General features: G+C 43.0%; 1 protein-coding gene across 1 annotated transcript in view; it reads right to left on the bottom strand.

The window, feature by feature from the left end:
* The window catches only part of MYO6 (myosin VI), a 104,639-nt gene extending 100,240 nt beyond the window's left edge, over window positions 1-4,399 (bottom strand). The window contains exon 1 of the mRNA XM_057369277.1: window positions 4,316-4,399. The gene's annotated coding sequence lies outside the window, so the exon portion shown is untranslated. The remainder of the gene's footprint in view (window positions 1-4,315) is intronic.
* Between the last annotated feature and the right edge of the window lie 7,932 nt (window positions 4,400-12,331).

The following is a 12,331-nucleotide window of genomic DNA, read 5'->3' as shown; positions in this document are numbered from 1 at the left end:
GCACCGTGTCTTGCGGGTTAAATGTCATCTGGCTGCAACTCCCTTTCCAGCAGGAAAAAGTCAGCGTGCAGCAGGGAGTCCCAAAACACCTCCGCAAGGCCAGGCTACGCTGCCGGCAGGACTGAACTAACCCAGCCCTCCTCAGCCTCTTCGCCCTCTGCTCTGTTTCTGCACGCGGCTCAACAACAACAACAAAAAAAGCAAGAACTTGCTTTGGCTGAATGAATTTTTAATAGGTATTCTAAGACGGTCACTTACTAAAAGACAGTTTTAGCATGCACTCCCCAAAAAATACATAAATTAATTCTGTATGGTCATTACTTACCGAAATCATTCTGCCAGAAACTAAAGTTTATCACAGATTGATCAGCCCTTTTTTTGACATCAGAGCCTTAGTAAAAACCATGAAGGCTGCTCATACTTCACATTCAGCTTTAGAAAACAGCGGGGTTTATTGTGTTTTTTGGAGGGAGAGGAAGAGCACAGCCAACAGTTCAAAACTAGATTTTTCCTACATGTTCTTAATATTAATATAGTATCTATCAATACTTCAGAAACACAACTAACTGTCACTAGCATTTACTACAAGGGYAAGACAATCATTCCAAGAAATAACAAAGTAGAAACTTAGGTAAATGGCAAGTGTGTTAAAATGTTGCCATTTTAAATGTCCAAACATGCTTTAACGTGGATACAAAATGAGAAACATATGACATGATATTTGGCAATTTTTTTTTTTTAATTAGGACCTTAAAAAGTCCTTTTTGAAAGTGTTTCAGACCCAAAGATGCTGTAAGATGAGGACACAAGTCATGAAGCCACACAGAGTATATTCTACCATAGAATAGATGATGACTACCTCAGGTTTTATCCCTCTGATTTTCCTGGTTTAAATCACAGTATATTCTACACCTACACTTCCTACAGTATTACAGGCTATACTCCTAAACCACAACATTCTGCTGTCAAATGCAGTAGTTTACCTCAACACTAATTATTTTAAAACCAAATGCCTCAAGCTGTAACATGAGATGACCAGAATTTAAAGATTCTAGGACTTCATCACAGAAAMTGTGCATCTTTTGAACACTGAAATAACTTTTTTTCCACATAAACTCAAGCCAGAATAYAGACAGCACCTGAAGAAATCATCAAGCTCAAGCCCCTGTGTGAGAACAAGTAAAAGAGTTTTGAGGAAAGTTTTTAATATATCTTTAATACAACCCCTATTTGACTTTCAAAAAACTTTGCAGAAATGAGATTACACAACCTCAGCTTCTTTCAATTTTCCCTAAGGCATAAYAGATTTTAAGAACTTCATCAAGCCTTTGGTGCAAATCAGTTTCATCTTTTTTGATACAGTCACTGACAGAAGAACACAGACCACTTCTCGCTAATTTTAAGACTGTAGCATCTTCCTGTCCCCTCATCTCACCTCTTTCGGCTGAAAATGAGCTTGTCTAGCCTTTGTGGAACATACTTTCCAAACTGACAGTCTCTGCAGGTACATTTCCCAAATCCTTCCTAAGCCYTGATGACCATTTCTGGTAGATGGAGACATTTGCATTTATCTTTCTTAACAGGCAGTGGCCAAAACTGGACCTATCATTGTTAACTTAAGCTGCACTAGTACGAGATGCTAAATTCTGACTTTCAACAGTACTGCATGCCTGTGCTTACTGTGCTCTCCCATAACTTCAGACTGCTTTGGCACTGCTGCCAAATCAACTTTACTCATCTTCATTATGAGATCTCCTTCCTGAAAATAGTATCTTGTACTCAAATACTGCCTTCGAACTTATAAAAAACCTCTTGTCCTCCAAAGCAGAGCATTAAAAACACAGTCTGAAAGCCCTACTCAGTTTACTTCAGATTTTGTGCTAATTCTGTTGATCAAAGATATCAATGACAACAAGTACAAAAGCACCAGAACTGCCACCRGCACCACTTAAACTGACTTCCAGTTTGGTGGTGACTCATAATCATTTCCTGAGAATTATCACCTAGAGTTGCTATCTCTAGACCCTTTGGKGCAGCTTTTCTTAAACACTACAAATGAACAATTTTCCTAAGAGCAACCCTACTGGGTCAGATGGCAGGTCTGTTGTCTGCACTATGTCAGTGCCTGAAATKAATATAAAAATCTGATTAATAAATAACAGTACTTTCCCAGTTTATTGTCCCATGCTCCATGCTCAGCTTGGTGACTCCCTGAGCTTCTTGAGGTACTCTGCACAAGTCAGCCTTAGTGGATTTTTCTTCCATTAATTTGTCCAGCTGCTTTTCAAGTTCCTGTAAATTTTCAATATCCACATGCTTCAGAAAGGATTTCCAAAGCTTAACTAACTACACACTGGGTCAAAACCAAAAACACACCCCTTTGTTCATTTTGAACCTGCCAGCTTTATCTCACACTTTCGCATTTTGTACTCATAAAAAGTTAGTCCCTACTCARTTTTGCCACATCACTCATAAGACTGTCAAAATTTCCAAAACCTGCAACCTTTCCTCAGAGCAGTGTTATCAAATACCAAAAAATACAAAGGCTAGATTGGGTCACAAAGCCTTCTCCACCCTGGCAGACCAGGCACAAGGAAGCACTATTTCACCTTCCTTATGAGAACATTATTGTTAATGGGTCAAAATACTGACCCATTATCAAAACAAAGGCACATGGCAATGCCGGAGGCTGAAGGACACAGTACTTAGTGCAGATTATAGAGGAATGCCCACTCTGACTAGAAATAATGGGGGTGGGGAAATTAGTTCAACTTACTTAGAATTTCTGCAAGCTAATACAAACATGGTTTTAATTCAGAAAGCTATTCAGCCTCCCAGGAAAGTTTACTGCCTTATGTTTGCACTGCCCGGCTTTATAGTTTTACAGTCAAAGGCATAACTGTACCTTCACTAAATAGTTTATTAACTTCRACATATGAAAAACACATCCACTAAAAATACAGTCAAGCTAAATCCTGATTTCTGCATTATTAAAAGCAACATCACAAAGATTTGGAACTTGTGCTCTGAGAATTTTGATATTTACTCTCTCTCCTCAACAACAGAGACCTTTCTTTTGCAATTATTTTATAGACCATACATTTAAGAATTAACTTGTGTACTAGCAGTTTTATTACACTTAAACAAATACTGCAAGACATTTGCTTCTACTTTTAAATTTTCAAATTAAAGATTTTAAAATATTATTTTTATCTTTGTTAAGCTTTTTTTTTTTTCACTAAAAATAAAGTTAAGAGGCGCAGATGACATTTAAGTCACGAGTTCATCTCCACCCTGTTAATTTGTCACACTTGCAACAGAAGGAAGACTCAGTGCCGCGGCCAACCTTTGTACTCGGATGGCTGTGAACCCAGTCCATAGGCCGCCCCGCAGCCCGGCGATGCCAACTGAACTGTAAGAAATTAGGTCGCCTCAAAGGTCTGTTCCCTCCGGGAGCACGACAGGACACAAGTCACGACATACTACTTCTMCGCACCTTTGTAAAAACAGGGCTGACAGTGACCGGTGTTTCGCTGAAACAACAGATAACAACCATCCTTTTACAGAGCCAGTCATCTATTAGTTCAGTATCTCCATCCTACAGGCCTCTGGTGGCATTTACTAGCTCAGAACCTGAGAACCAAGTATCAAACAAGCACCTACAACCTATTTGTTGYACTGCAAGTCGCATTCAAGTCCATTAAGGGTACGAACCTTTTAAAAGTTTTCCTATTCAGTAATGAATRCAAGTTACAGGAATGGGGTATTGGTTTTTGGTTGTACATCACAGTGACACACGCTGCTTTCCAAAACCACAGCCTGCRAAAGTACTTCAAGCTGAAATACTCCAGAAGATTTTTTTTTCCACTGAACTACCAGTCATACTGTGTTCGGTCAGTAAAGGCTGTAAAAATTTTATTTTCTGTGACACGGACAATCCCACCGGCACAGTAAGGTTTCTGAAGCAARGAGGGGAGCTCAGCTGTAACTCCGCAGGGATGGGATTTCACAGAGGATGATACTAAAAAAACACCAAACAAGCCAACAAAGGAAAGAATTTCCCTTGTCAGTTCATTTAAGGAAGTAAAGCACAGTCCAGAGGGATTGTGACCGCACTTCCCCGGGAAGCTCCGTGTCCGGCAGGTCCGTCCCGCGGGGGCTGGTGGCAGCGCTCCCCGGCCGCGGGCCCGGCCCTCGCCTCACCCGCGCCGATCGCACCTGCCCGGCGGGAGGGCAGCGGGGCACCGAGGGGCAGCACCCGGCCAGGCCGGAGGGCGAGGATGGGGCRGCGGGGGCCGAGGGGCCGCGTCCTTACCTGCTGATGGAGGTGGTGCTGCTGCGCTCGGCGCCCCCCTCGCTGCCAGCCCTGCTGCTGCTGCCGCCGCCGCTGCGCTGCTCTGCGCCGCCCCCGCCGCCCGGCACGGCTCGGCCCGGCCCGGCACGTCACCGCCACAGGGGCCGGCCGGGGGCGGGGGCAGCGCTGCTGAGGGGCGGGGGCAGCCGGGGAGGCCGGCCCGGCCTTCCATCCGCGCCGGGGTTCCTGACCGAGCCCGGTCCCATCGCGGCCCGAGCGCTGCTGAGGGGCTGGCTCATGGTTATGGCGTGCGAGTTAGGTCTCTTCCTTTATTTTTTACCAACGCGGTTATGTGAAAGGTCATTTTTGGGGCCGTCTTTGTCGTTACTGAACATCGCCCCATACAGAAAGGTGCCGAGCAGGTGGCGKSTCTCCTGCTGCAAAACCCTCGGAASTCAGARGCTGTTTCAGCCCGGCGCCYCCCCAGGCTCCCCCTGGCTCTGTGCTGTCCCCTCCGTGTCCCCAAGGTCCTGTTTGACGGATGTTTTGGGGGTGGGAGCCGCGATGTTCGTACCCGCTGTTGAATGGCAGCACAGCATCGCCTGCCCCAGCCCTGTTCCCCTGTTCCCCTGTTCCCCTGTTCCTCCGAGGCAGCCCAGGGGCCAGCCTGGGCTCCGCGGGATTTCCCTGGCATGTGCCTACTCCCAGCTGTTCATCGCTGTGGTTTGCGCTGCTGTGCCCGGGAGAGCGGCCCAGCTGGACGGCAYTGCATCATGCTGAGCCGCGGTGTCACCGCTGGTGCTGCTCACAGCCACCCCTCCCGCCCGGCAGCTTTGCGTCGCCTCCCTGTCCCTTGGCTTCACCACGATTCATTCCGAGCGTGGCCAGCTGGTTTGTCAGCCTTCCATTGCACTGTGGTTCTCTGCACACAATACTTCACGAGTAGCRCAGTGACCCCGACTATATGCGCAAAGCCTCCTTGTTCTCCACCTGATGGTTTGTTCTTGTCTATTTTGCTGACAAAGGGAAACAAACCAGTTCATACTTCAAAATCTTGYGTTTTCCTTGATTTTGCAGCCCTAGTTACCTTTCTTTAAGCAGGATGTGCTTCATTGCATCCTTTTTGAGAGTTTGGACAACATCAGGGACATTGTGGGTACAGCCACTAGCTAATAAATAATTTACACAAATTTCTTCCAGCCATAGCTGCCTATGTAGATAAAATAGTCATATCAATGCCGTGGCCTCTCAAAGAAGACAAAGACAAAGTTTCTCTAGGGAGAGCCTAGAGAAACTCAGGCGGTTCTGTCAAGGATCAGAGTGGACGTACACATGGAAGGAAAATAGCAGTACATTATGTGCATGAGTAATCCTGCATCCTGGGCAGAGCAAGGGTGGAGTTAAATCCTGTGTCAAGATTAACATTCCTACAACTGCTGAAATGTGCTGTGAGCTTGTTTTGGTTTTTAAAACATTCCACATGCCTCCAAAGTGGCAAGGTGAATCTGATCACATGACATCTTCACTTGACAAACTACAGAAAGTTTAGCAATTTGGACAAATCAAAATACTGTATAACTTCTAAAGAACAGAAACTTGTCTTTGGCATTACCTTTCAGGGAAGTACTTTGTATGGTCAGCCTCACTTTTATTTGTAAAAGAGAGATAAGGATACTTGTTATCTGGGGAGAAAAAAGTGAATGGACAAGTAAATGAAAATGTAAATTTGGTGACTAGCTAAAACCACCTCTGTTAGCAAAACAGGATATAATGTCAGGAAGTGATCAACAAAATACTTTCAATGTAAACAATCCAAGCAGTGCTGAGCACTGTCTCACCATCTGATGAGCCTCTCCCTCGGGAGGAGCCTGTCTCTACTCTCTCCCCTCTTTTCTCCCTGGGAAATTTAAAAATAACTCAAGACACAGYAACATCTGTTCTGTGAATCTTCAGGGAAAATACAGGAAAACTCACTAGTGAAATCTGAATGCAAGAACTTCAACCTAAGCAAGGGAAGGGGGGCGGGAAGTGGAAAGAGAAAACAAGAAAAAACATGTTTTACTGARCCCCTTGCCTGTATCTAAGGAGCATTTCCAGTTTCATTCCTAGGAAAACTGGATGACCCTCTGTAATTTCAGTGTAACCRAGACTTTTCAGAACACCAGGAACAGTGCAGATGGGTTGGAGCTGCCGACCAGTCTTTGTTTAATMGCTGTATAATGAGCAGATGCAGTTTGAGGCTGGGACAGAGAGCAGAGTGCCTTCAGCATCACCCATTCCTCCCACAGCTCAGTGCAGCAGGCGGGCACGCAGCTGTGGAGAAGCCTCCATTCACAAGTGGCAATGCACAGAGGTGGCGTGGCAGCGCTGCTGGAACAGGGGGCAGGCTCACATGGTGCWCACCCCAACAAGAGGGTCTCTTGTGAGGAACCAGAGCTATGTTAGCACTGTCCCAAATGTGCTAACACCATTTTCTGGATGGCCTACTAGGATTTCTATGACCATTCTGTTAATTCATGAATAAAGGGAGAGGTCATGGGCATTTCCCATGGGGTCTCTCAAATTCATAGAGGACGCAGCCTCCGTCCTCTCAATGTCCTCTCCGTCCTCTCCGTCCAATCTCAATTTCTTGGCTGCGGTTCCCTCTTTTTTTTCTCTATTGGCTGAAGTACTTGAAAGTTACAGGCTCCTCGAAACGCCTGATGAAACCTCCTTTCTATCATACATTGCTCCCTTTCAATATACATCTCTGAGTCTCTGCTCAGGTAGTCTATAAACATAGACTGGAGTCAGCTAATCAGTAGAATTTTTATGCAAATCCTTCTTATTGTTTTTTTCTATTTCTTGATATCAGCCTTATCTCACCCYAGAGTCAGAGTCTGTTTGTAAAGACACTACTTTCTCATTCCTTTCAGTTCCAAAGGCAGAAAGATGAACAATACAAGGCAACGCTTTGACAGGACAATTGACATGCATCTCTTGTAGCCCTGCTACAAAGAACTGACAATACTCCAGATGTCCAAGGTGTCTTCATTCACCCAGGTATTAAAATTGAATATTTTARTATGAATCCAGGTTTTTATGGATAGTAAACAGCTTTTGACATTCAAGCTGCCACCTCTTTTTAAAAAAAGATTTATTAATTGCAGGAGCCACCATATTTTGTCAGAGCTGTTGAATGGTAGTTTGGAAGAATGAGCAGGTAAAGAACCCCAGATGATTTCCCATAAAACCCTGAGACGATATGACATTTGTGTTCATAGAATCACAGAATGAATTGGGTTGGAAAGGACCCTAAAGATCATCTAGTTCCAGCCCCCCTGCCATGGGCAGGGACAACTGCTTGACCAGATTGCTCAGAGTTTCATCCAGCCTGGCCTTGATCAATGGTAGTTTAAAAGGATGAACAGGTAAAGGACTCCAAAGTGACTTTTCAGAAAACCCTGGGAGGATATTACATATGTTTTCATTTCAAAGAATATCATACAATGTCCTACTTAAAATTCAATGAAAGTGAATTCTTATGTATTACTCAGTGGATCAAACTTCCAAATATTCAATATAAATAGGAAAAGGTACAGGCTCTCACACTTTCATGATTAGAAATTTCACTCCTGAGATGGTTGTTCTTWAGTGTTTAGTATCATGAGCGTTAAGTTTTTCTCCCTGCACTTCATGATGAAAAACTCAATGCACAAATCAGGTTTGACACTGATTACAAGACTTTACTGCATGCATCTCTCCAKGTGGAAGGCTTGTGTTTGAATCATGTTGCTATTAGCTGGCTCTCGCTGTGTATTACACATAACTACAACTATTTTACACGTGAATAGCATGTAATGGGTAAAGTTCTGCCTGTAAAAATGTCCATGGGCACTGACTTAAGTCACAGCCAATGACTTAACATGAGGCCACAAGTTAATTTACTTTACAGTGTTTTGTTGGCATACTCTAAGTGTATACGAAKGTGATGTAATTACGCTGTATCCATGTAATGGGGTCACAGTAAAATAACTCACAGCTTGCCAGAATTAACTCTTGGCATTTCCTAATGGCTGAGTATTCTGGTGTAGCACTTAGGTACTCCACAAAAATGATTTTATAGTTTTACAATCAGTTTCTGATAAAAACTAAACCTAAAGTCACTGATTATAGAACAGTTTTGGAATTACCCATGAAAAGTTTGCAAATGTGGCTATTGTAGCTGCCAGCACAATTTATCTTTTATTTATCTGGATAAAGAATAGCTAGCTCATATGTTTGCAAAAGAACATKCTAACTGGCTCAAGGTTTAGCAGCTTATGTTCAGAGACAGAGAAAGAACAAGAAAATTTGCTGGGATTTTAGCAGTAATAGATGACGTTCCATCCAGGATCAATCTTGGGTTTCTTTCCAAGCAGGCTTACTCTAGATAAGAACCATTCATTTCTTTATCATGTAAATTATTTACTGGAAGTAAATGTGTAAGTCTTATTTTATCTGCTCCTTTTCACTTAATGTTATGTGCACATACATAATTCTCCAATTTTGACAGTGGTGAAATTATCCTTTTTTTTCCTCTCTTCCCTGCAGAGTTTACATGAACATCTATTTTGACTATACRTAATTTTTTTTTAATACTCCAACTTTTCCACAGGCCTGTATTTCAAGCACTTCATATAAGTTACAAAAAAWATAGATAATATGTTTTAAGGTAAGAGTTCCTATTTGAATACCTCCTGTTTTATTTCAATTTGTGATTAGTTTCTTCTTTGACATTAGTTAAAGAAAGTTTATGGTTTYGCATTTTCACCCCCAGCAATGTGTGACTGTTTTCTGAATCTTTTTTTTGACTGGGAGTAGGTTTCTTGGACTGGTCCCATWTTTCAATTTCCTCTCCTTAAAGGGTAATTCAATTAAACAAATAGATTATTTTGAATTGTGGGTAGCTCCAGAGAACGAGGGCTGCATAAATAACAGCATGAAAGGAGGTAAGGGGAATCCCTGATTTGTGAACTTGAAATCCTTCTGAAGTCCACTGCTTTTTGTTTTACTTTTATATTTATAGAATGAAGCCTCTCACAAATTATGAGGACAGGAAAATGAGATTACAGTGCCCCAGGGTAGCTGTAAGATATTCCTGGAGCCATCCCAGTATTTGAAGACAGATGGATTCCATTCCTGGTACAACACGCCCCATGTCTCTGGGGAAAGAATTTTCTTTTGTTTCTGCTGAAGCTTCGCTCTGGCAAAGATATTGTGGGCTCACTCTCATGCATATTTAAAAGGAGAATGGGCCCCACTGGTTTAGATACATCATCTGGAGGACAGGGAGGAGCTCTAGTGTAGGAAAGAGAACCCAGTAAAAGCCACACAGATAGCACACAATAGCAATTACCATAGGGTTGTCATTTTTTTAATTTTAGCTTCCTGCCCCCAGTCCCCTTCGATGCACTCTGTGATCACCTATATGGAATTCCTCTTTGCCAATGAACAGCAGTTGTCAGTAAAATAACCAAAGGCTCATCTGAAAAACAAAAGTATCCTGCAATAAAGGTAACCTGTACATGTCAGGAACAGGGCTTCCGTCCTTCATGGATCAGTGGCTATTCACCTGCAGTTAAATAAACTTTAGTATGGATTCAGCACTGAGATCATGGTACTGAGAGCTCCTCGCACTTAGCAAAGGGAATTCTGTGACTTTAACTTGTAAATCTTTCTGTACAGGCCCCTGTTAATCTAGTGTGTTCCTGAACAATTGTGTCCTGTTAAGCATACCTTCAGGAGTTTTTTACATCCCATTTCAGACTGTTCATTTCAGGAATTTTTTGCTTTAGTTTCTGAGCCAGTCTTGGGAAAGAAAGTTTAAGAGTAATAAGTAATCCCCTTGAAATCCTAACACACCTTTGGGCAGGGACCAGAGGAAGTCCGGCAATAACCTAATTCACAAAATATGGGGGTTCAGCTGTAGCTCTCCTATGCTTCATGTTGATGTAAGAAGCAAGAAAAAAATATATACATAAGAAAAATACTGCTAAGCTGAAAAAGAAGATTGCTAATKCTGCTGAGGTAGGAATGCAAAGCTCTTGAAGGCACCTCCCTCCTGTCTAGCCTTCACTTATCACTGTGGGGTTATTATGCAGAACAGAGAGTTTAATTTACATTGCTTGTTGAATAAAACCACTCTCACAGATGTGAACTCTGTGGTTGCTACTCATCTGGGCAAACCACTCAACAAACGTGCTGGGGGACCACTGATTACTGTATGAAGCAATAATAGTCTTTTGCCAGAAGAGCAGGCTGCCAAAGCAGCACATTGTTTCAGCTCTCTCTATTCCTTCACAGTACRGTTACACATGCATTTGAACGCTACAAAAAGCAAAGACTGAAGTTGCTTCCCCATACCCTTCCCATATGTGGGATAACCCRATTATTTTAAACCTCACCCTGAGTGCTTTCCTGCTGGTGAGCAGTCCTTGAGCTGGACACTTGAATTCCACCACCAGCTCTTCAACTCCTTGTGGCAGGACTTTTAAGTGCAAGATAAGGCAAATTTCACAGAGAAGTTAAACACTCACTGTAGCATGACGTTCTCTCCTGGCACACTTATTTGGCCCAGAGAGCGCCAAATTGTCCAGTTCTGACTCAGTTACTAAAAGTGCTAACAATCTGAACCACCTATCAAGCACAAGCAGATCTAGGAATTGCACTACAACTCAGATTATTCCAGAAAAATAGCAGGTATCAAAAACTGTGTTTTGCTTTCAGTTGCTTATAATACCTTCAGTACCCAGTGTAAAGTTTTCCAAATTAGGTAAAATGTTTCTGTTCACACTGCTAAAGAACAGTAACACAGATTATGCTTTCTAATRAAGTTGCCTAGAGACTTATAGCATAGTTTTAAATTTGGCAAGCAAGTTTTGTTTCATGCCAGAGATGTGCCTTTTGCCGACAGTCTAGAAATGCAGCCAAATTCAGTGAAGCTGTGAACTTCTGATGAGCATCAGCTGTGGGCTGGCCTTGACCCCCCCCCCCCCGTAGCTTCATTCCCATAACAGCGCGCCTGGAAGTGCAGCACTCACACCGCAGCCAGGTTTGTCACACCACGTACAGGAACTCAGAGCAAGCTCACAGAATCGCAGCGTGGCCGAGGTCAGAAGGGATCTCTRGAGATCAACTGGTCCAACCCCCTGCTCACTCAAGCAGGGACCCTTAGAGCCAAGTGCCCAGGATCGCATCCAGGCAGCTTTTTAGTATCTCCAGAGAGAGATTCCACAGCCTCTTGGGGCAATCCATGACAGTGCTTAGTCACCCCCGTTATAAAAAAAGTGTTTCCTGATGCTCAGAGAAAACCTTTAGTGCTTTGGTTTGTGTCCMTTGCCTCTGGTCAGTTTGTTACCAGTCTCCAACTAGATACTGTACCATGGATCACCACCCTCCAGTTCAGATATTCAGCCTTTACTCAATACATCTCACTGTCTGCTCATCCAGCCCAAACCTCCTCAGCTTCTCTGCTGATGAAGTTGGCAACACAGGGTCATATAGGGAAAAAGATAGCAGTGGCCATTTATCTGGAGTGTAGATTGAAGAGCAGCGCTTAAGAGACATGGTAAAAGATTAACAGATGGAGAGCCAAGAGAGACTGGGAGAAGAACCAGTACACAAAGGATCTCAACAGGGCTTTGGAAGAAGGGGAAACAGCAATGGACAAGTGGTGCTTGGGTAAAATCTGGAACAGCAACCAGAACAAGTTGTCCTCTCCCATGTTTTCATCCAGGTAAGAATGAAAATGACAACACACTATGAACAATTATGGAGTAACAAAAACGAGAACTGTGTTATTAGTTCTRTAAGTGACCGTCATATACTGACAACAGAAGTCAGAAAAAAATCATAATTTGCACAAATGTGAAACACACATTAAGCAAGACAAACACAGGCACTAAGGTAGGAAGCATCCAAAAATTATTAAACTGTAAAGGAGTCTTAATTTAGTGCACATGCATGTACCAAATTCACTGTGATCACACCTAATGCTTTCTTCAGACACCACTTCTC

The sequence above is a fragment of the Malurus melanocephalus genome, unplaced genomic scaffold, assembly GCF_030028575.1.
Source record: "Malurus melanocephalus ecotype Western Australia unplaced genomic scaffold, MMel_1.1 scaffold_4, whole genome shotgun sequence".
Taxonomy (NCBI): domain Eukaryota; kingdom Metazoa; phylum Chordata; class Aves; order Passeriformes; family Maluridae; genus Malurus; species Malurus melanocephalus.
The sequence above is the reverse complement of the archived record's forward strand: the minus strand, read 5'-3'. Positions and strand labels throughout refer to the sequence as shown.